The sequence below is a fragment of the Monodon monoceros genome, unplaced genomic scaffold (assembly GCF_005190385.1).
Source record: "Monodon monoceros isolate NGI ecotype Baffin Bay Population unplaced genomic scaffold, NGI_Narwhal_1 Super_Scaffold_1, whole genome shotgun sequence".
Taxonomy (NCBI): Eukaryota; Metazoa; Chordata; class Mammalia; order Artiodactyla; family Monodontidae; genus Monodon; species Monodon monoceros.
In genome coordinates, this window is record NW_021703765.1 from 22,154,372 (window position 1) to 22,179,217 (window position 24,846).

The following is a 24,846-nucleotide window of genomic DNA, read 5'->3' on the forward strand; positions in this document are numbered from 1 at the left end:
CAAGGTAAGAGGTTTCCAACAAGCAAATGGTCAACTGTGTCAAATGCCTATGGGTAGGTCAAAGAGGAGATCTTTGAATCTATCAATGAATTTGGCAATTAGATGTCACTGGAGACCTCGGCAAGAGCAGTTTTAGGGGTAGTAGACATAAAAATCTGTTTGGAGTTGGTTAAAGACAAAATAAAAACAGGAGTAGGGACAGTGGCAATTGACGGCTGTTGTCCTTGTCACGTTCTCCTCCCCACCGTGCCGTGTCGCCACCAACTGCCCCTGCCTGGACTTCTGTAACCTTCAGCCTGTAATGAATGCTGTCTATACATGCTGGTCTCTGCAGTGGGTGGTTCTAGGGAAGCCACGCTTCCTTTTGCTAGTCTGCCCCTAACTTCCCCTATGACGCTATGTAAAGTCCACTGTATGTGTGTTAACAGACTTCACTGAAGTGTGTGAGTTAACCAGGGAATAATTAAGCCTGGACATCAAACACAACTATTCCCAGCATCCAAAGGGAAAAGCAATTAAAAATTAAAATCTCCATAAGGGATCCCCTCGTGTGTACACCTCAATTTCTAATCTTTCTTCCCCATCTCAAGATTCCCCCTCCTTCTGCCAGCAAGCAGTCACAGGTTGGTCTTACCCTAAGATTATTCCACACTACCAGTACAGCAATTTTTGAGACGCGGTAATTCCCTGCAATACAACTTGTAGTGTCTTTGCCATTTAGTCAAGAATAACACCATGGAGGGCAATGTGTAGTCACATTGCTCCAGATTTATAGCTTCATAGCTGAGCCATTCCAGGCTTTAAAGCAATAGTTCTCAAAGGTTAGAATGCCTAAGGGTTATCCTGGGACTTGGCGTCAATGCGTATTCCTGAGCCCCAGCCCCAGAAATTCTCATTCAGTGGATTTTAGGTGAGGCCTAGGAACCTGTTTTTTTTGTTTTTTTTTTTAAATACACTCAAGCAACTCTTATACAAGTGGTCTTCTGACTTCCCCAGTTAGGGGTCTGCAGTCTTCAAAAGTTCATTGTGTAATCTGTGGTGCTAAGTTTCTTCATTCTGGGTGACACCCCATTCAAGCTTGTTGGTCCTGCAGGACCCCATACAAGAGATGAAAGGGAAAGGGCTGGGGGTGTGGTCCACAGAGGCACCTCTTCCCTCCCCACCCAGAGACCATATGTTCATGCACACAGAATGGAAATGTAACTTGAATCAAGCTACTGATGAAGCTTGATCGAGCTACTGGATCTGGTTTTTCAGCTGAGGTCAAAATAAATGCATTTCCCTGTCTCCAGGGCTGACTCAGTTTTGTAGGTCAGTCATTTGGCAAGCCCTACGGACCACAAGGTGAAATAAAATAATGCCCTCCCGGACCCAAACATCAGTTAGATGATATGCAGGACTCAAACTTGGTTATTTGCTGATGTGACACTTGGCCTCTCACTGCTATTGGGTTAGTGGTCAAATGGCATCATTGTGGCCTCTCCTTGAAGAACATTTACCTACCAATGATCCTCCTAATACCACTTCCTATAACCTCACCTTCCTCCTCCCAGGAAGCATTTCCTCCTTGTACCTCTTCCATGGCTTCTCCATTACATCAGTGACCACTGACAGTGAAGCCAAGTGACTTCTTTGAAAGATGGGGAAGCCCATCCATCCTCAGACACAAGGACAACCTCAGCTCCTGCCAGAGCAGCTTTTGGCCTCCTTGTAACGTCGGGCTGAAGAAATATTTTCTTAGGGAAGATTTCTACCTTTTTAATTTTGTAGCAGCAGAATGCTTTTCTCTCTCAAATCTACAAAAAAAAACACATACACTTGAACAATAACCAGATAAAAGGAATTTTTATGGTCGGATCAGTTTTTGGTGCTCAGAGCCCAGCCGGCTCTGCCTTCACCAGCCCTGGGCAGTGCTCCAAGTGTAAAGGGTTGAGAAGTCCCATCCCACGCGATAGGTGCAGCTCAGAGGACCTATGCAGGCTCACAACCTGAATTTTCCCAGCATCCTGTATTATCTCAGCACAGTGAATCCACCTGGGTCCCCATGTTCTACCTGGATGAGAAACCTTACACATCGGTGAAGCCCCGCACCTTCCAGTTGACTGCAAACTCCTAAGATTGGACCCAACCCCTGATGTAGACTCAGTGCTCAACGACAGGGCCCACAGCTCACCTCCTAGATCTGGGACATCTTCTTCCTGGGACCCACACCACCTCTCTCTTGCACCTGCCCCAAGGATTGTGCTCTCTGGCTTGTCAGAAATCTGACTCAGATCCCACCCCCTCTTCGTTTTTGTGTTTTTTAGGAAAGATTTTTTTCCCGTTTTATTGAGAAATAATTGATACACATCACTGTATAAGTCTAAGGTGTAGAGCACACAGTTTGATTTACATATATTGTGAAATGATTACCACAATAGGTTCAACTAACATCATCTTCTCATACAGATACAGTAAAAAGAAAAGAAAGGAAAAAGGAAAAAGAATTTCTCCTTGTGATGAGAACTCATAGGATCTACTCTCCTAACAACTCTCCCGTAGATCACACAGCAGTGTGACCTATAGTCGTCATGTGTACGTTACAGCCACAGTACTCATTTATCTTATAACTGGAAGGGTATACCTTTAGACCATCTTCCTCCAATTCCCACCACCCCTAGCCTCTGGTAACTACAAGTCTGACTTCTTTGTCTAAGAGTTTAAATTTTTTTTTTAAGATTCCACGTATAAGTGAGATCACATATTATGTGTCTTTCTGTCTGATTTATTTCACTTGGCATAATTCCTTCAAGGCCATCCATGTTGTTACAAATGGTAGGTAGGATTTCCTGGGTTTTTTATGGCTAAATAATATTCCATTCTCTGTGTGTGTGTGTGTGTGTATTGCAACTTCTTTATTCGTTTGTCCATTGATGGACATTTAGCTCGTTTCCATGTCTTGGCTATCACAAATAATGTTGCTATGAACATGGGGTGCAGATATCTTTTTGAGCTCGTGTTGTGTTTTCATTTACTTTGGATATATTCCCAGAAATGGAATGGCTGGATCATATGGTAGATCTCTTTTTAATTTTTTGAGAAACCTCCATACTGATTCTCATAGTGACTGTGCCAAGTTACAATTCCATCAACAGTGCACAAGGGCTCCCTTTTCTCCACACCTTCACCAGTATTTGTTATCACTTGTCTTTCTGACGATCCACCCCTTCATCTTGACCCACTGTATTCTCCTCTTCCCCATCTTCATTTCTTAGACTTATATTTTTCTTTTCCTTATCTTGGTACTTCAGAGCTTTGCCCAAGCAGCCATTTCATAAGTTAGTAAAAGGAATTGATGCTAAAGTTTGTCTGCAAATAGTGGTAAAATAGGACACTGGGGAGAAAAAAACAAAGCTGCATAAAAAAAAGGCCAGGAATCTCCACCAAACATGCAGAATTATTATAAATGCCAAGATTTCCTTCCTATGACATACACCCAAGCAGAAAGAGAGTAGTAAAAGGGGTCAGGATTTTTTTCTTAGAGTTTGTCTTTTATATGCACCTGAATAAACAAGAGTATTTATAATTTCATAAATTTTAAAGTGTAAAGACCCAAGCCTTTTCTTTAAACAGCAAATAGATGTAATGTTACAAAGTAATAATAGAGTAACTCTCATCTTAGGGTTTTTTGAAGTACTTGGTGCACGCACAAAATACTAAAATGTATACTTAAAGTAAAAAAAGGTTCTGCATGCCTGAGATTCCTCCATCTTCAATTTCCAATTACTTATTTCATGATACTAAGCAAGTCCAAATAAGACAGAACATCTATTTATTCAAACCAGTGAAATGTGGAAGAAAAAAATCTGTGTGTTCCATATAGGCATGTGCCAGGTAATACATTTTTTAAAAATACCTACAAAATTTGGTGATATATCATCAATGTGAATTGAGAACCTAAATTTGCTAATAGAAGACATCTTCAACTAATATAAAATATCTAGGATGCTAAATATTGATGTCAGTGAATCTAGGTCATGATTATCCTTTAAAATAGTGCCCCCAGGGCTTCCCTGGTGTCGCAGTGGTTGAGAGTCCGCCTGCCGATGCAGGGGACACGGGTTCGTGCTCCGGTCCGGGAAGATCCCACATGCCGCGGAGCAGCTAGGCCCGTGAGCCATGGCCGCTGAGCCTGCGTGTCTGGAGCCTGTGCTCCGCAACGGGAGAGGCCACAACAGTGAGAGGCCCGCGTACGCCCAAAAAATAAATAAATAAATAAATAAAAATAAAATAGTGCCCCCAGAAACAGCTGAACCATACTTTTGAACTCTCCTAAGACACTTTAGATGCAGCAATCATTCCGATATCTAAATAATGGCCTCAGAATATGTCAAAACGTATAATAGTGACCATAGACAGCATAGGAGGGCCAGGGATGTAGCTGGGCCTCAGATATAAATGGAGTCAGAAATGTGAATGCTGCCAGGTGTCCCAAATGGCTTATCTCCTTCTGTGGGTTTCATTCTCTTCTACCATATACCATCTTCTTCCACATAGCAGCAGGCATGACCTCCTCCATCCCCATCTCTAGAGAGAGCATGGGACCCCATGTCTCAATTCTCAGCTCTAAAATCCCAGGGAAGATCAGCTGAGTCAGGTATTCATCCCCAGACTAAACACTAGGGGAAAAGGCCTGTATAAACACCCCTCCAGGAGCTCCCCCAGAACCAGGAATGGAAGAAGCGTCTCCCAGGTAGTCCTGTTCTTGGCCACAGATGTCAAAACAGTCCCTAAATGTTTATGGTCTATTTGGTGAGACAATATGTAGAAACACACATAGAATAATGAAATACAAAAAACAAGAAATACAGGAGCTATCCAAGGACAATACACGATCTCTTATCAAAAAGCTGTCATAGGAACCTTGAAAACGTTATGCCAAGTGAAAGGAGACATTCACAAAAGAGTAGATAATGTATCATCCCATTTGTATGAACTGTCCAGAATTGGGAACTCTATAGAGACAGGATGTGGATTAGTGGTTGTCTGGAGCTGGGCTGGGATGCCGGAGACAAGGCTGGGGAAAAGGGGGAGTCATTGTTAAAAGGTACAGGGTTCTTTGGGGGATGATGAAAATGTTCTAAAATGATTTTCAGTGATAATTGCACAACTCTGTGAATATACTAAAAGCCGCTGAATTGTACACTTTAAATGGGTAAATGGTACGGTACGTGAATTTATCTCTTTAAGCTGTTTAAATTAGAAAAAAAGATAACACAAAAAGAAAATGTTCTACCTTAAAATAGTAAAATCTTTGTTTTAAAAATGTGAAACTTTAAGCAAAATGATAAGGTGTTAATAATGTTAACAAAGAAAATAATTTAAAAACTAAAATATATTTATAAGCAAAATAAAGATCTATGCTGTAGGAAAGAAGGTAACTAAAATATTCATTTTAAAATGAGTAAATGTTAGGGTGGTAAGTCTGAAGATGAAAACTAAATTTGAAATAAATTTTAAATCTGACCTTTCATTTTTACATGTTGCTCAAAGTAACAATTAGCAAACAGCATAGGTTTTTAACCTTCAGTTTCCTACCCACATGCAGTTAACTTTCTGGCACACACTCTGATTACGCTTCTGAATGAGTGAAAATGAGAGTGTAATTTGGAGAAAAGGGAAGAGAAAGGAACCAAGATTTTAAAAAAATCATACACTCTACAAGAACTTAAAATATAAAAGCATTAGTAACTTCACAAAACCATCGAACACCTAATTCCACTTGTGAAAAAAATTGCAGACTCTTAGTCATTCTTTTTTTTTTCTTTTCTTTTGTGGTACGCGGGCCTCTCACCGTTGTGGCCTCTCCCGTTGCGGAGCACAGGCTCCAGACGCGCAGGCTCAGCGGCCATGGCTCACGGGCCCAGCCGCTCCGCGGAATGTGGGATCTTCCCGGACCGGGGTTACGAACCCATGTCCCCTGCAACGGCAGGCGAACTCTCGACCACTGCGCCACCAGGGAAGTCCCTCTCAGTCATTCTTTAAGGAGCACTAGCAGGACCCAGAGGTCATTCGTTGCCCCCTGCCAAGCTGAGAATGAAACTCCTCCACTTGGTGAAATTCCCTGGTGTTTGTATTTCTCAGTTTGTAAAGCAAGTTTTCAGCCATTTCCTTTCCCACGATCCTTCCCTCAGCCAACTGACAAAGGCAGAGCAGATATAATTTGTTCCACTGTAGAGATGAATTAATGAAGGTTGAGCAAGGGGCACTGCTGCAGAGAAGAAGCAGGGTCCAGGAAGAGGGCGTTAACTCTTCAGTTGCTAGATAGTATGAAGAGATGGAAATTTCTGGGGAAGGTCCAAGGTGGAGGGGTTGGGAGGTTGGGCCAATGACTACCTATTGTATGTCATGATTTTAACAACCAGTATAGCCAGCATTATGGTGGGTTCCTGTTGAATACCAGCCCCATTTCCATGGAATATAGACTGAAAACACCTAAGAGCAATAGTGAACGTTAAGACCTTCTGAGGCTATGTACAGTTGGAAAATAGAAGAACCTAGCTTTCCAGGAGCCTGAAATGTATAAAGGCGTTAAGAAATGTTTGTGTCCACTATTACGACTAATCAGCAGTATTTACTGTATGGAGAAGGGAAAGGGCTTCAAAAAGTAGGGGGAGGGGCAAGATAGGGGAGGGGATTAAGAGATACAAACTACTATCTATGAAATAAATAAGATATGAGGATGTAATATACAGCATAGGGAATACAGTCGACATTCTATAATAACTTTAAATGAAGCTGTAAAAATATTGAATCACTATGTTGTAGACTTGAAACTAATATAAGATTGTAAATCAACTATAATTTTAAAAGTTTAAATAAATAAATAATAAAAGGTGGCCATCCACATCTACCTGACACCATCAAATCAGCCAAGACAAAGTTATTGGAGATTCTTGACGGAGTTAATCACTCTTGTACAGCAAACGACTAATCAATCTTGAGAATCGTATGACTTTTGACACATAGAATAGCAGAGAAGAGCTCAGCCTCTGGAGTTAGATTGTCTGGGTTCAAACCACGGCCCAATCTGTTACCAGCTGTGCTTCACTTTCCTCATCTATAAAATGGGGATCTTATCATCCATCTCAAAGGATTTTTCTGAGAATTAAATGAGCAAGTGCATGTTAAATGCCTAAGACCCAGTAGGTGCTCAATAAACATGAGCTATTATTATTAACTACAAGGGAAAATCCACCAGAACTGAGGAATTTCTGGACAGAGAGGGGGAAAATGGGGAATGATGATAATAACCCAGATGATCTGGAGATAAAAATTCTAATTACTTGTCTGCCTGAAATGAAGCTATTTTCATCTCTAATACTGATCTCTTTTTCTTCTGTACCTCTTCTATATCTCCTGAGGGCCACAGAGGAATTGGTGAATATCCAGGAAACCAGATGATTAGGCATTTTCTCTAACTCATAAGATGAGGTGATTTCCAAAATTTACTCTCAGATTTGTTGATGTAATGGATATGTTCTACTTGTTACTAAATAGAGAAAAGCTCCTAAAGAAGAGCTTAGAGGCAAGTAGCATTTTTGACATTAGAAGCAAGGTAGGAGGATTATGTGATGGATGTGGCTGGATGCTATCATCCCTTACAAATGCATGGATGCTTTTTTATGAGGCAAAACTGTTCCAAATGAATAAACGAAAAAGCCTTTTTAAGACTGTTGAAGATGATATGCCCAATGGATAATGTTTTAAAACGTATGTTGGATTACAGGCCAAAAACTAAACTCTAAAGTAAAACAGACATTCTAAATTCTAAACGAGAGCATACCTGGTGTTTACTAGGAGAGGAGGATTCTTGATGTGAGTTAGGCCTTGGCCACAGACACAGTCTGGCAGGGCTCAGCTCATGGGACCAGATGAAAACCACACACCCAACCCTTCCTCTTACAGTACTTTCCCTCTTTTGTTCTTGCTAAAGGAATCTAATGGAACCAAGAAGAGATAATGCAAGAAAAAAAAAAAAGGCCTAACTGATGTTGAAAGATATTTCCATCCCTGACTGTTTGCAGGGACTTGTTTTGATCACTAAAGTGTTCATTCCTGCTCAGTCCTGCCCTGGTGACCGGGAAAAAATCTCTCTCCAAACTCAGGATAACCCAGGTATTTCCTCCCAGATTTACGCAAATATGGAGAAGATCCCCTGATGGAATAGAAGTTAAATCTAACAAGCTTTAAGGCGGTGTGTCTCAAAGTGCTCTCAAGAAGCGCTGGGGGCACTATTAGGGCCTTTCTCTATATATATCACATGTATTATTGAAGGTCATTCCAGCTGCGTTAACAAACTCCAAAATGAGTAATGGCTCTAACACAATAAAAGTTTATTTCTCTCTCACATAAAGTCCAAATGGGAGTTACTGATTGGACACAGCCTCCTTCATCTTGTGCTTCTGACTATCTTCAATACATGGCTTTCAAATTTTCCTAGCTTGTCTACATCAAACCAAAGAAATGGGAAATAACACAGAGGAGTTCTCATTAGACATTTTTATGGGTCAAGTCATTTCTGCTCACATTCCATTGGCAAGAACTTGGTCATACAGGCAGAACATTACTACATGAGATGCAACGAAATATGGCCTCGCTGTAGGCACCAGGAAGAAAAGGAAACAGTTTGGGTGAATAATAACCAGGTAGTTTCTGTGTATAGATTATATCATTGACCCTTCTTATTCATCCCTCCTTGTATCCATGGCCTTTCCATGAAACCTTGCAGTGTCCTCAAACTGTGTGCTGGCATATTTCCCTTTCTCTTGCCTTTGGATATGGTCGTAAGACTTGCTTTGGTCAGTAGAATGAGGCAGAAGCGGCAGTGTGCCCATTCTGAACCTTAGCCTCAAGAAGCCTTATATGTGTTCATTTGCTCCTTTTACCTCTATCAACGCCATGAAGAGCCTACCTAGGCTCACCTGCTAGTCCCAGAAAAAGGATGAGAGATGTGGAGTGGAGCCAAGTCACTCTGGTTTAGCCCAACCCAGATCAAACTCACCCTTAGCCAACCCTCAGGTCCATAAGAATAATTACTGTTAACCACTGAGTTTGGGGATGCTTTGTTATGCAGCAGATTTTGGCAATAACGAACTGTTACAATCTGCTATGTCACCTCTCAACAAATGCTTTGTTAAACTCTGAAACAGACATCTACAACACAGTTTCACTATAGATATCACAAATAAGATGGTAACTCTTCCCTTCAAGTCCCATTTTAAAAGCATATATTATGGCCCCAGATTAAATTAAAATCATTTGAACTTAATTTTAGATTACCTAACAAACCTTTGGTCTATACCACATTGGAATGAAAATGTCTGTTTTAAATGTATCAGTACTTATATTGACCATTCATGATTTGGTGGGAGGAACTAATGGATTGTTGCTACTTATGATACTGAATAATATGGTTATATTTAACATCATTTTAATCCACAGTCCTATATACTTGATAAAGAAAAATTTTATAAGGGTAATAATAAAGATAAGAATATTATTCTTAAAGCTCCAAAAATATACTTTAACTTTGGTTCCTATGGATCAAGTTGGACATGTCTATTTTGGTTATCCATCATAAGCCCAGCACTAGAACAATACCTGACGTGTGGTAGGTTCAGTCAGTATGCCAAAGTAATGAGCATCATTTATCTATGAGCCCTGGTGCTTGAGGAATCATGAATATCTATATAATATCTATATGTTGCATATACAAACAAATATTTGCAATATGTTCATGTTGCATTTACAAATATCTCATTCACTTTCAGTTTATTTCATAGTTTTTTTTTGTTGTTTTTTTTTTTTTTGGCGGTACGCGGGCCTCTCACTGCCGCGGCCCCTCCCACCGCAGAGCACAGGCTCCGGATGCACAGGCTCAGCGGCCATGGCTCACGGGCCCAGCTGCTCAGCGGCACGTGGGATCCTCCCGGACCGGGGCACGAACCCGCATCCCCTGCATCGGCAGGCGGACTATCAACCACTGCGCCACCAGGGAAGCCCCACAGAGATTTTATTTCACTTCAGTTCCTGAAAATCCTTGGAGATTCCTAGCCCAGATAATAAAAGATACCTAGATAAGTAAATTTTTAAATATACAATAAATTCTTGTCAGCCTTGAATTGATTCAAATGACTTTAAGAATATTTCCATTGATATGATGATCATAACTGCCATTTCACTTTCATACGTTATTTATCCATGCAGTCAAGAAATGAATAAAACACCAGTTAAGAAATTAAGTTGCAACGTCTTGCCTCTGGAGATTTCATGAATTATGATGGCCATGTTTCCTTCTGAAATAACTAAAAGTTTATGTCCCTGAGGGATTGATAGTTTACAAGGAAAGTAACACAAGCTTTGGCGGCATCTAGCTTTTTTTTTCTGATTATAAAAGTAAAACCCATTTATAGAAAATCTGGGGGAAAACCTCATAACGAAGTACATAGAAAATTGGATTAAAATACTGAACAAAGAATATCTCCACTCTAATTCAAAATCCCTTGAAACAGGAGAAATATACTCTTTCAAAGGAATAAACACATACAGTGCTAGAAAACCAAAAGGCATGGCATTAAGAGATTAGATAAGAAATCCTGCAAAGTAGAAAGCATAAAGATCAGACTGGCAAAGAAGTCCACATCCAAACGTGCAGGTCAGGAGAAGGATGCTGTAGAAATCAGAAAATTCCAGAGGCCAAACCCGCTCAACGTCCACGAATTCCAAGAGCAAGAAGAGACATGGGGATTAATTCTCAAACTGTTTTTAGGACAACAAGGCTGAGCCGTGGCCAGTGAATCTGGGAGGGACTCTTGGAGCCAGCGTTGCAGGTAAAGGGAGAGAAACAGATCTGCAAATATCCCTGGAAGACCGCAAGAAATGCAGTAGGAAGAACAAGAAGCAGAGAGCGGCATATTCCAGTAGCGGTTTTCTTGCTAAATCCATGCAAACAGCTCTGTGAATTGGCTCTTGTGTCTCTGAAAGATGCCCACAGTATCCTGCAGCTAGTGAAGCAGGGTGGCGCCTCCAGCAATTCAACGAGTCCTCTGCCCAGGGACAATAGCTTCTCCACCCAGAAGACAGGCTAGTCACAGACCACGCCCACTCAAATATGAAAGATTGACCATCGTATCAGTCAGCATCCAGTTAGGAAGCAGAAATCATACCACTTCTTTGAACAGAGAATTCGATATGAAGAATTGCTAAATAAATAGAAACAATTGGTAAAGGTAACTGCAAGGGTAAAAAGAGATGCTGACCCAAACGTCCATCCGTGGAAGAATGGACAAACAAAATTTGCTATGGACAAACAATGGAATAGTATTTGTCCTTAAAAAGGAAGGAAATTCTGGCACTTACCACAACTTGGATGAAACTTCAGGACATTATGCTAAAATAGGCAATAACAAAAGGAGAAACACTGTATGATTCCTCTTATATGAAGTACCTAAAGTAGCCAAATTCTCACAGATGGAAAGTAGAATGGTGGTTGCCAAGGGCTGGGGCTGCGGGGGTGGGCGGGAGGCAGGGAAGGAGTAGGGAGTTATTTTTAATGGGTACAAAGTTTCAGTCTTACAAAATGAAAAGAGTTCTGGAGATTGGTTGCACGGGACAACGTGGATGTACTTAACATTACTGAACTGTACATTTTTAAATGGTTAAGATGGTGAATTTTATGTATGTATGTTTTACCCCAATTTTTAATTAAAAAAAAATGTTTCAATGTTTTCAGAGAACTGTAAGGTATCATGGAAGTAGCTAGTACAGGAAACAGCTATTACCCCTAGGGCTTGAGGGAACAAAAGGAAGAGGTTGCGATTATTAACATTCAGGAACTTAAAGGAGGGCTCCGAGGGCCTGGGACCCAGATCCCAGAGGATGGATCAACAGATGGCTGGTTGCTGGCACATCGGAAATGCGGCATCATGAGGCTGCTTTTGTAAGTGGTGGAAAACTGCCAAGTGGCTTTAGCTGGGAGGCACTGCTGCCAGGTGGGGTGAAGAAACCTGGAGCAACTCTCGCACGTCGAGGAAGCAACAGGCAGGAGCAAGTCCTTTTTTTCTCCCTCCAGCCTCCCCATCTCCCTCTCACAACCCCGGATGGCACAGCCCAACCCGGAGCCAGCTGGAAAAGCAGAGACGTGGTTTGAAGAGTGCCAGCTCCAGCATCACAAAGCCAAATAGCAAAGAGTAGATTAATTTGAAGCTGAGAGACAAGAGCTTAACAGCTGATGGAAATATTAAAGAATAACCACAGTGTAGGGGAGGGAAACCATACATCTACCCTCTTAGGTTCTGTGCCTGGGACCTTTGAATTCAACTGAAAGAAGACATTAACAGGAGAAAAGGCATACAAATTCTTTGACATTAATATTTTCATTTTTACACGCACAGAGGCCTTCACAGAAAATGTGAGGACACAAGGAAGCAGTTAAACTCAGGGTGGGGGCGGGTGGGAGGGGTGTTTATATTCCATTTTAACAAAGGGCGATAAATTATGGAAAAGTGACAAGACAGAGGAAAACGGTCTTGGGCTTCTTGGGGGTAAGAAATTGTGGGAAAGTAAATACATGGGGGAACTAATGGAAGCCAGGGGTTATTTTGGTAAAGTTTGTTTGTGCAGCCCCATCTCAGCGCTAACTGTCTCCAGTGATAAGCGTTGCTCTCCTCCTGGTACAGGATAGGAGAGAGGGATCACCTTCACAATGGGAAGTTTATGTCCTGCTTTTAGGCAGGTAGCGGGTGGGAGCAAAGAGCTCTTTCTACATTTGCAGCTTCTTAATTGCCTTCAGCTGAAAATAATCCTTATGCCAAAGTGGTGTATTTCAGGACAGCATATTCTGATATGATGTTCATATTTCATCAACAAGAAAGAAAGGTACCAAATTCATTATATTGATATTGAAATTTCCACCATTTTTTAAAGCAATAGGCTACATCTGTACTAAATTTAAGTTCTGCTTAAATGTATCAGTGCTCAGATTTTATTAAAAAAACAAAAATATTATTATAAGATATATTACTCAATTTTTTCACCTCTATCTTCATGTTTATCTATATGTGACTATGTTTATCTATAATGCTCAGGAAATAGTCTCTCCAGAAGTTAGTTTCATACTAGTTTTGATACATCCTATCCCTCTCAATCATTAAAATGTTTTTCTTTGTTTTCATTTCCTTATATTTATTGCAATGTCATTTTATTGCATATTTCTCATACCATTTTGACATAGAAAATTTTTCTCTAGTAGTTTTTAAAATATTCTTAATCCTTTTTAAAGTCAATAGCAAAATTTAGATCCTTTTAGGTTTCTTATAACCTTTTGCATACATCAGTTCATACTAAACAGCAATCAGTGTACAAATTCAATATTTACTTCTTTTTCTGCCAGTCTGTGATTCACTCTATTTGAGAATCTTCTGCTGTTCTGCCTAACTCTTCCAATGCATCTTGTGTCATATCTAAATTAAATCTAATTGATTTCACAACATTTCCCAACCATGTTATTGGAGGGTGGTTGCCAATCAAATTTGATATGCATTTCTTCAAAATATGCCACTTTTACACTGGTCCAGAGATTATTATACCTAATCTCTGAATTGTTCCCCAAAAATGTGATTGCAATTGGCACAGCTGAGGCCACATCTCCTAGTAACAAATTCACAGTTAGAATTTAGTTAGGCACAAAGAATGGTTCTGGATATTTCAGACAGAAGTCTAGCTTGTGCATGTTTTTCTTTACGAACCATGTCAGTGCCATTGCCCTAGGCTGCCCTCCTTTGCCTTTTAAATTAATGCTGAATGTCTGAAGAAGATTTTTCAGTTCTTCAATAATTTTTTTAAAATATAGTTTTTGCAACATGTGTAAAATCAATGAAATACTCATTTCAACAACCTCCTTGTTTTTGTCTTCTGGTTCAATGATGTGTACAATAAATTTTAGTTGTTTAACACAACTTTTATCCCTGCCACAATCTGATCAAATTGACTTTGAAGGTTACATGGTTTTAAAATTTCTTGTATGATATTTTGTGCCACTTAATTACCTATTAAATCAATAATGATACATTGAATTCTCCATCCTAGGTAGTGATAATTTGCTTCATAATTTATTTTCCATCTCACATGCTTGGCCATTCTAAGCATTCAATTTTGAAATGATTTCTGCTGAACCTAGAAATTATTTTTCAGTAAATACTGCACCACAGAAGTCCTCATTATGCTTTCTTTTTAAGAGCATCACACCCATGTTCTCCAGCTCTGTCAATGCTCTGCATTTACTTGTCTTTGTGGAATACTATCAACCGTTTGCTATTTATTCAGCCTTTTTGTTCCCATCCAGTAATTGCATGTGAGCCTCTTTGTGTGCAAGTGACATTTCATGATCGTAATTAAATCTTCACTCAGGGAAGAATGTGGAGTTGCAGGGATTTCTTCTGATCTGTTCAAGTTATGAATTTAATTAGAACAATTTTCTGACTCATTTTCTTTCATTTTGTATTAATAATTAAATCCTCATTAAATAAAAAATTTGTAATGCCTCTTTCATGTGAGTGAAGTTCAATGCAGATCTGCTTCCTTTTGTGGTTTTCAATCTATAAAAACTTAGGCACACTGTTTCTTTGAAAATTTTCTTTTTTCAGCTTTTTGCTTTTTTCTGAGCTATACTTTTATATTGTCAATTTTAATTTCTATACAATCTCAACTGGTATTCATTCTCAATTATCTAGGAACTTCTGCCTCTCAAATCTTCCCTGTACTATGAAATCGTGTTTGTCTCTGATACATAGCCCCAAACCTTTGTGGTTGCCTTTTTTCCTAGTGTACTACCTTTTTTTTGCAATTTTACTGTAAAATATTCATAAAATTTACCATTTTAAGTGCTGCAATTCAGTGGCATTAAGTAGATGCATGGTGCTATGCAACCATCACCACTATCCATTTCCAGAACTTTCTCATCATCACAACCTGAAACTCGTCACCTGTCAAACAATAACTTCCCATTCCTCTTTCCGCCTCCAGTCCCTGGTAACCAAAATTCTGCTTTCTGTCTCTATAAATTTAACCATTCTAGATACCTAATATAAGTGGAATCATATAATATTTGTTTTGGGTGTGTGTATGACAGGCTTATTTCACTTAGCATAATGCCTTCAAGGTTCATCTATGTTGTAACATGCATCAGAATTCCCTTCCTTTTTAAAGGCTGACTAATATGGTAGTGTATATATATGTCTATACAACGTTTTGTTTATCCAGTCATCTGTTGATGGGCATGTGGGTTGTTTCCCCCTTTTGGTTATAGTGAATAATGCTGTTATGAATATTGATGTGCAAGTATCTGTTTACATCTCTGTTTTTTTTTTTTTTTTTTTTTTTGCGGTATGCGGGCCTCTCACTGTTGTGGCCTCTCCCGTTGCGGAGCACCGGCTCTGGACGCACAGGCTCAGCGGCCATGGCTCACGGGCCCAGCCGCTCCGCGGCATGTGGGATCTTCCCGGACTGGGGCACGAACCCGTGTCCCCTGCATCAGCAGGCGGACTCTCAACCACTGCACCACCAGGGGAACCCTCTCTGTTTTTAATTTTTGGAGTACATACCTAGGTGTGGAATTTCTAGATCATCTGGTAATTCTATGTTGAACTTTTTGAGGAACTCCTGGTTGCTTTTCATACCTACATACTCTTCTACTGCTTTTATAGTGGGTTTGTTTTGAAAGGTGAAGTTCTTCAATCCACATGGAATATTTCTCTGGGTATTATGTATGGGACAGAGCTAACTATATTTTATGTGAATGGATATTCGGTTGTCTCAGGCCCATTTCTTGTATAGTTTTTCCCCTGCTTCTTTGAAACTCTAGCTTTATCATATACTAAATTTTCATGTAAACGTGGATCTCTTTCTAGGTTTCTGCTCTTTCAATTGAGCCAATCTCCACAGCTGTGTGGGAGCCTACATTGTTCTTTTTTTAAACCATTCTTAGTTCTTCTCACAGATTTTTTTCCCTCTAGATGAACTTTAGACTCAAGTTCGTGAGGTTTAATTAAAATTTTCCAGGGATTTTAACTGAAATTTTATCGATTGATAGTTGAATAGAAGAAATGACATTTTTATAATATTCAACCCTTGAATACAGAAACTTGGTATTTTCCTCCACTTATTCAGGTCATCCTTTCCATCCTTCACTAAAGACCTACATTCTCTTTAATCTTTTACTGTTTTGTTGCTATTATAAATGCAACATAAGTATTTCTGTCTTTAAAATCCTCTAGGAAAAGATCTATTTAGGAAGAACAATATTATGCTTTAATCATTCTTGTATTTTTAGACATTTAAGCTTTTTAACCTTTTGCTAGTATAATTTAGGAAAAAATATTATGTATTTTTTCTTATAATCTTTAGAATAGATTCTGCATATTTCTGGATCAGAGAGTAGGGACAGTTCTGAGGTTCTTGAGGGCATATTCTTGATACACTGCTTCCCATTGCACTAAAAATTTCAAACTCTTCACCACTGTCTACACAGTCCTCCCTGAAGTGGCTTCTGCCTCTCTCCAACCTCATCTCCTGCCACTTTCTGCTTCGTCCGCTCTACTGGCCTTCCCTTTGTTTCTTCTTTTTTTTTTTAATTTTTATTTATTTTTTGGATGCATTGAGTTATCGTTGCTGTATGTGGGCTTTCTCTAGTTGCGGCAAGCGGGGGCTACTCTTTGTTGCGGTGCGCGGCCTTCTCACTGCAGTGGCTTCTCTTGTTGTGGAGCACAGGCTCTAGGTACACAGGCTTCAGTAGCTGTGGCTCGCAGGTTCTAGAGCACAGGCTCAGTAGTTGTGGCACACAGGCTTAGTTACCCCACGGCATGTGGGATCTTCCTGGACCAGGGATCGAACCCACGTCCCCTGCATTGGCAGGCGGATTCTTAACCACTGTGCCACCAGAGAAGTCCCTTTCCCTTTGTTTCTAAAACACACCAAACTTACTACCTAACACAACCAAATCTTATCTTATATTCACGTAAACCCTCCATTTTGCAACTGCAGCTTCTGGAACACAGGGTCTCCAAGATTCCATCAGAGAGGAGAGGGGGCTGGAGGAGGCAAACTTGTTCTTAATTACATTGGCCAAGAAGCCACGTATGTCACATCTGCTCACAATCCACTGATCGAAACTAGTCATATGACCCAGCTTCACTGCAAGGAAGGCTTGAAAGAGTCAAGGAAGACATGGAACATTGGACGAGCACTGTCTTGTCTCTTCCATGATGGCCTCCCATTTGCCTTAGCCTTTCTCTCGTTTCTCTGCAAGTTGAATATTCTTTTATATTTTTTATATAGCTATTAGTATCACATTTTCATGAATTGCTTGGGCATGTCCTTTCCCCGATTATCTATAAAAATTCTTGCTATTTTCTTATTTGCTCATTTGAGCTATTTAAATATTAAGGCCATTTTAGACTTTCTCAATGATTCTATTTGTCACTTCTTCCAAATATTTTTTCTGTGTTTGACCTGCATTTTAACTTTATGCATTTTGCAGCTGTGGAAAATTTTTTACTTTAAAATAATAATTTATTTTCTATTCATTACATTTAACTAATAATCAAATCTATTATTTTCCTTTTTAAATGTTTCTGTTGCTTTTAAACATGAAAAGCCCTTTCCTACCTAAATACCATACATTTGCCTATATCTTCTTATTTTTATGGTTTGACTTTTTACATTTAACTCTTCAATAAAAAAAATACAAAATACTTTATTGCTAGCACCTGAAAAAAACAATGAGGTACTCCCCAATAAACTTAAAATAATGGATCACATAATGGGTCAGAACACAGATATGCATCATTACCTTAGATAAATTGGCTACCAAGCTGAAGCTTTATTTTAACATTTGGGGGGATGGTAGAGGCTAGAAGAGGGAATACCAGAGATGCAGACCAAGGAGGGATGTCATGATCAGATCTGTGTGGCAGATACATCACTTTGGTGGAAAGAGACACATCTGGCTATCACCAGCCACTTAACCTCCAACTTTCTTTCCAGTTCTGATTCTAAGTTCTCAATGTTCACTACTGATTATGACTTGTCTTCCCACGCTGCTTGCCTACAGGGAAAAATTACACTAACTAAAGAACATAAATATCTAGTCTGCCTGTGTCACAAGAGTGAAGTGACATTCTAGTTTATATACCACTCTGTTTGTGTGTTTAGAAAAAGTCAGTTCCCAGGAACCTGAGTACTTCGCTTATGCTCAGGTTGAATTTTAGAGCCAGAAGCCGGCTCAGAACCTTGAACACAGTGATGACACCCAAGTGTCATCCATTGGACTTGCCTGGAAATCCCCATCTTGCCCAGGTGGTCCCTCTATACAGCTCAATGCTTGATTGCTTCCAAGACCAATGAGCTTCATGAATCATTTGTGTCGTCCTTGCAAAGTACTAACCTTCTCCAAATTATTTAAGTTTTAGTATTTGTATTACCAAAGTGAACACATAGGTTATATTTAAAGTCTAAATCAAGGGCCAGTGGGCAAATGGGCCAAATCCAGTCCATTGCCTGTGTTTAAAAATGAAGTTTTGTTGAAACATGGCCATGATCATTCGTTTACATATTGTCTATGGTGGCTTTTACTCCACAACAGCAGAGTGAGTCATTGTAACAAAGACCATATGGCCTGCAAAACTTAAAACACTTCTTATCTGGCTCTTTACAAAATAAGTTTGCTGCTCCCTTGCTTAGAAGGTGGCAGAGCAATAAGATGAAAGGAACCTGGATCCCCAGATGAGCTGGTAGAGTAGAGACAGCCCAGCCAGCCAGTATGGCTCATCTTCAACTGGACATCAGAAGGAAACACACTTCTATCTTGCCTGTGCCCCCTAGATTTTCATGGTATCAGAATTAACTACAATGCACCATAATTAACCATCAGGTAACAAATCAGTTTGATAATGGATATATATTAGTGAGGTTAGGCTAGGTTATGTTGCACTAATAATAACCCTTAAAATCTTAGGTGCTTATAAGATATGTTTATTTCTCATTCATGCTATATGTCCATCCACAGTGAGTGAGCTGCTAGTCTGCCCTGCATCTTCTCACTCCAGGACACAAGCTGAAGGAGGCTCTGTCACTCAAACCATCATTCAAACCATCACTGTTACCCTGGCAGGGGAAGAAATACAGAAATCGTGAACTGTCTCTTGAAGTTTCCACCCAGAAGTCACAACCATCGCTTCTGCCCACGTGCTATTGACCAAAATAAGAGATGGGCTGTAACAGAGGCCTGCCCCCCTATCTCTTCCATCACCTGAGTTTCCCTGGAGCCACATTGCAAGTCCCAGCAAGCTGACAGCTTCCCACCTAGAATGCCTGTTTCTCTCTTCTATTCCCAAGGGATTTCCAGAGCTTTCCACACACGAGTGTGATCCAGAAGTACAAGGATGTTAATGCCACAGGGGCAACCTTCAAACATTGGAGGATGGGAGTTGGTGATAAATGCCCCAGTATCCCTTTCCTCTGACAGCACAATGATGAGGCACAATCCACGTGGTTTCTTTGGGGTCCCAAACAATCACTCATAGCTTTTCCCCCATTCCTGTCTCACTTGCCCACTTCCTCACTTTTGTTTCCTGAGGTCACTTCCCAAATATTCTACACTGCACCCAAGCTCTGTCTCAGGGTCCACTTTTACGGAAATTCAATTAAGATATACAATTTCAAGACAACGGGGGAAACCAATCTCAATAAGACACCAGGATGAGAGCAGCTCTATTGACTTCCACACTTCCAGGGTCTTCCTAAGCTTAGTTCTGGACATTCACGCACCACATGCTCCAGTCACAATGAACTATGCTTTGTCCCCTTGACGTGCTGTCACTTTTCTGTCTCCAGGACATCTGTCATGTTCTCTGCCTGGATTACTCTTTCTATCACATTTCTAATATCTGTAGTCCAGATTACTCCTTCATTTAAGACCCAGACTAAATACTGCGGGACTTCCCTGGCGGTCCAGGGGTTAGGACTCCACACTTCCACGGCAGGGGGCCCAGGTTCGATCCCTGGTCTGGGAACTAAGATCCTGCCTACCCTGCAGCGTGGCCAAAAACTTAAAATCCCATAAACCGCATAGGGCAGCCAAAAAAACAAACCCCAAAACCAAAAAAAAACCTAAATGTTGCTTCTATACTGTTTTGTCTGATCCTGCCCACACATATCCCTACCTCCTGGAACGGGAAATAATCTTTCCCTCCTCTAAACCTAGAAGCCTTTTACACTTCTCACTTCCTACTTTGTGATATAAATAGTTATTATGTTTTCCCTGCCTTAATCTAGTATAATCTCAATGACAAAAAAATGGTTTTCTCAATCCATCTTTATCTCTCCCATTGCCCAACACAGCACTAGAACATAATAAAGGCTGTTGGCCCGTACAGGACTGGGAATGCCTCGTTTTCTTCAGTTAGAAACGTATTTTTTTACCCCACACCCACTGGACTAACTGGAACACGTTTCCCTGTCAAAGGCTACATCAGAAGAAAATTGGTTTATGTTTGGGTATCAGATCTGTGACAATTCACTATAATTTCCTCCTCTCTGATAATAAATGATTGATTTGAAGAAGTAAACATAATTTGATTGGGTATTTACTGTCTTCCAGAATACATGCATATTCTTATTCAGTGCATTTGCATTGTGTGTAAACTTTATTGAAAACAGAAATGAGAGTGTCTTCACATCTGTATACAATCTGCATCTCCTAATACAAGAGACTTCAGTAACAAGAAAATCTTGCCCTTCTAATACTAACTTTAAACAATCTCAACAAGACTCCAGAATGAGAACATCCTGAAGGAATGTGAAAAGCAATATAACCTTGAAGACAATAAGCTCCCCTTAAGCCCCATGGCAAACTTCTCAGAAGTTTGAGGAACCTTTGTGCTTGAAGAAGTTACCACCGCTATTGTGCTACACCTTGTAAAAGGGAGGAGTGTAATATCAACCATGGGGCAGACAGATGGCCCACGGTCTTAGGAGACTTCCTGTATTGTGCTGATGGTCTGATGGCCCCAGATTCAGAGAAATGTAAATGGTGACTAAACCCCTGCTAAGTGCCAGGCCCCATGGTGGGCCCTGAGGACACTATGGTAAGCAAAAAGCTCAGTTCTTGACCTCAAAGACCTGACAGTCCAGTGTGTGTGTTGTTGGGTACAGAGCTGTCTTGACCTTACTATTCATTAGCTGTGTGATCTTGGGTAAGTTATTAGATGTATCTCAGCCAGCTTTTTTATTGTTGTTTATAAAGAAGAGATAACATCCAGCAGCCTCATCTTCTTGCTGAGGGACTCAAAGGAGACTGTCCAGGTAAGACTAGACTTAGACATCATTGGATGTGGATGCCCTGGCAGGGAATGAGTACAGGAATGGAGGTCAGGATGGGCCCCTAGGGGCTACTGGAGTTACTGGCACGTCTTTTTCCAATGTCAAGGGCAGGTAACTCCCTGCTGGCCATGCCAGGGAGAAAGGCATCTGCCTCCAAAAACTGTGTGTTGCCTGGAAGGAATCGTATGAACATTTCCAAAGGAGAAAAAAACTAAGAAATTTACAGTTGGCCCAAGTTAGGATTTGTTGACTTTAACAAAGCCTTGTCTTTACTGGCCAATTGAAGAAACCTGCCACGTGGGAGAGATGAAAGATTTAAGGAAGGTGATGGGGAATTGGACTAGAAGGTATGGGGAGATTCAGAGCTGGTGCAGTATTTGGTTATCTGATCCCAGCATCTCTGGAAGGTCCTTTTCAATTCTTTTCCTAGGTGTTCATCTTAAGAGCCATGGAAGGGAATATTTTTAAAGTGTTGGTTTTAACTGAAGGAAATGACAAAAGAATACACATTTGCTTATCACGGGCCATTTCCAAAGCCACAGAGAAGGTGTATGTACTGAGAGCAGTATTCCATAGCTGTTTTTGTTTTTTCGTTATTTTCCCCCCTAAGGAGAAAAAATAAATTTAAAATTAATTTAAATTAATGAATACATTTTAACTTTAAATTAAATTTCTCCCTATTGTGAGATATTGAGTACTAAGGGCTAGGATTTTGTCAGTTTGGATTGAACTTTGGAGGGCCACAAACTATTGTAATATCTAAGGATTTTTTTATCCCCTGAGAACCAATTTTCACCACTTCAAGGATAGTATCACCTCTGTTGAAAATGCATACTCTAGAAGAACAGGGAGAATTCTTCAACAGATTGAATAATAGCCCACAGGATCCTCCCAGTCAATTTTCCCAGGTCCCATGGTACCTGGCGTCCTGGTGACACAATATACCCCAGAGCATGTGGAACTGAGAAAATGGCCCTATCAGTACATAAATGGTCACTGGGATGCACATGTCTGTAAGTCTCTGCCTCAAATACTCCCTGATCTGAAATCAAACTATGAAAAGAAGAAAACAGCAGTAAAGTCAGCACACATAGCTTTCAGAAAGCAATTTAAGTTTAAATGCCAGATTGATTCGTTAATATTTATTTTACACCTATTCTGTCCAACACCCTGGGATAAGACATTCAACTGGATTTGTTGAATCTTAACAATGCCAGGCTTTTGTTGGCTATTTGGAGCTAAAACGTTAGGAAGTTGCACCAGACTGAAGCTGGAAGTAGGCAGAGACCTCGGCGATCTTCGCAAGGGAAGATTTTCCATCTTTATACGCAGCCATTCAAGATGGATCCAGCAAATCATTTCTCCAAAACATCTTATTTTGCAAGCCAGAACTGATGAAAGTCCTCAGGGAAACAATGGTAGGGAGATTCTTCACCAAGCTCATCTACATTCTAGAAAAGTCTAACAGGAAGTGGATCAGAAGGTGCAGCAGATCTTATTAAATTTCTCTAGGAGCCTGGGCATAGACTATTTTGTGGAGCTGGGCGAATAACATTCTGGTTTGAAGGACCAAACGTCCTCACTGCTTACGATGATTTGTCTCTTTATATAAATTATTTCTGATCCGAAATATTGTTGCTTTGTCTTTCTGTCTTACTCTCTCAGTGCATTTTTATACTTCTGCCGAAGATCTGATACTCAGAAGAAATTAAAATCAACAGAGAAATTAATGGGCCAAGATTCTTATGTAACTATGGAACTCTGCAGGAGAATTCTTCTGTGGAGAATGTTGAGCTCCTTGAGGATATAATTAAAGGTAATTCAAATCCAGATGTGAGACAGAAAGATCAAGACAGAGGCTCAGCACTTAATTTCATGATGGGGGTGGGAAGGAAGGGAAGAGAGGAAACTGCAGGGAAAGCAAGTTATTAAGATGATAAACACTTAAGTGTATTATGTCACCAAATTCACTTTAACCATATCAAGTCTATTTCACGTCATTGGGCAAAACAAATTTTAATTTATGTGTGATACAAACATTGGGTGAAACCAGACAGCCAAAATTAATACACATAGATCTCAACTTCAGCATTTAGGCAAGAGGCAGGCAGCATGTCATTATCACAGTCAAATGCATATCAGATGATAGATAACATCTTTTGGTTGAGATTTTAGCTGTATTTTATTAGGAACTGGGCAGAAATATTGATTTGCACAGACTTGAGAGTCATTTAGCATCTCTAGCAGTAGTTATACAAAATGCCAGAGGGGAAACCACCAGGCAGCTTTTCCAAATGAGCAGAACAGCACATTGGGATGTTGTTGGTATTTGTATACATGGGAAATCTCAAAAATGCAAATGAAGGAAAAAATTTAAGCACACATTTATAAAGTACGGGGAAGCCATAAGGATTAATTTGCAGATTTTCTGCAGGTCCATTTATGATATATAAAGAGAAATAAATGTGATTTGACTGGCTTTTAACCACTTTTGAGCAATCAAGACTTGTATGAAGCATGCAGGTGTGCTCTACCTTGCCTTCCCCAGGCACTTTCTGGTAATGCCTTAGATTTCCTAAGCAAGAAACCTTGAAATTATTTAACTTCATTGTTGGTGTTGCTTCTCTGGTTCCATCAACATTATCATTCACATGATAAAGAGAGACAGAAACTGTCAGATCAAATCCAGTTTTGTAATACATATGCTTAGAGTCATAAACAACTAGAAGAGAATACGTTGTCAGACACTCCACTGTTTTGACACACTACCAAGTGAAATGAATACTTCGAACAATTTGATTAGTGTAGAAAGTGAGTCTGAATAATACTTGAATCAGGAAGTGTTTTTTAAATGAATTATTTTCTGGTCTACTTGTTTTAAATCAACTAGACATTTTGCCACATCCCTGCTTCTCTTTGTGTTTTATGAACACAGTTACTTAATATCACCTCTCCAGTTGGGTCCATCCAAGGTGAAGTCAGGTGAAAAGGTAACAACTAACACTTGTCCACAATTATCAGTTTGGCATATTATAGGTGTTCAAGAAGTCCTACAAACTATACACCCTAGATTATCCAAAACAACTGGATTTTTGTTCATTGCAGCACTATTTACAATAACCAGGACATGGAAACAACCTAAATGTCCATCGATAGATGAATGGATAAAGATGTGGTACATATATACAATGGACTATTACTCAGCCATAAAGAGGTACAAAATTGGGTCATTTGTAGAGATGTGGTTGGACCTAGAGTCTGTCATACAGAGTGAAGTAAGTCAGAAAGAGAAAAACAAATATCATATACTAACACATATATGTGGAATCTAGAAAAATGGTACAGATGAACCTATTTGCAGGGCAGGAATAGAGATACAGACATAGAGAACAGACATATGGACACAGGGGGAGAAGGGGAGGGTGGACG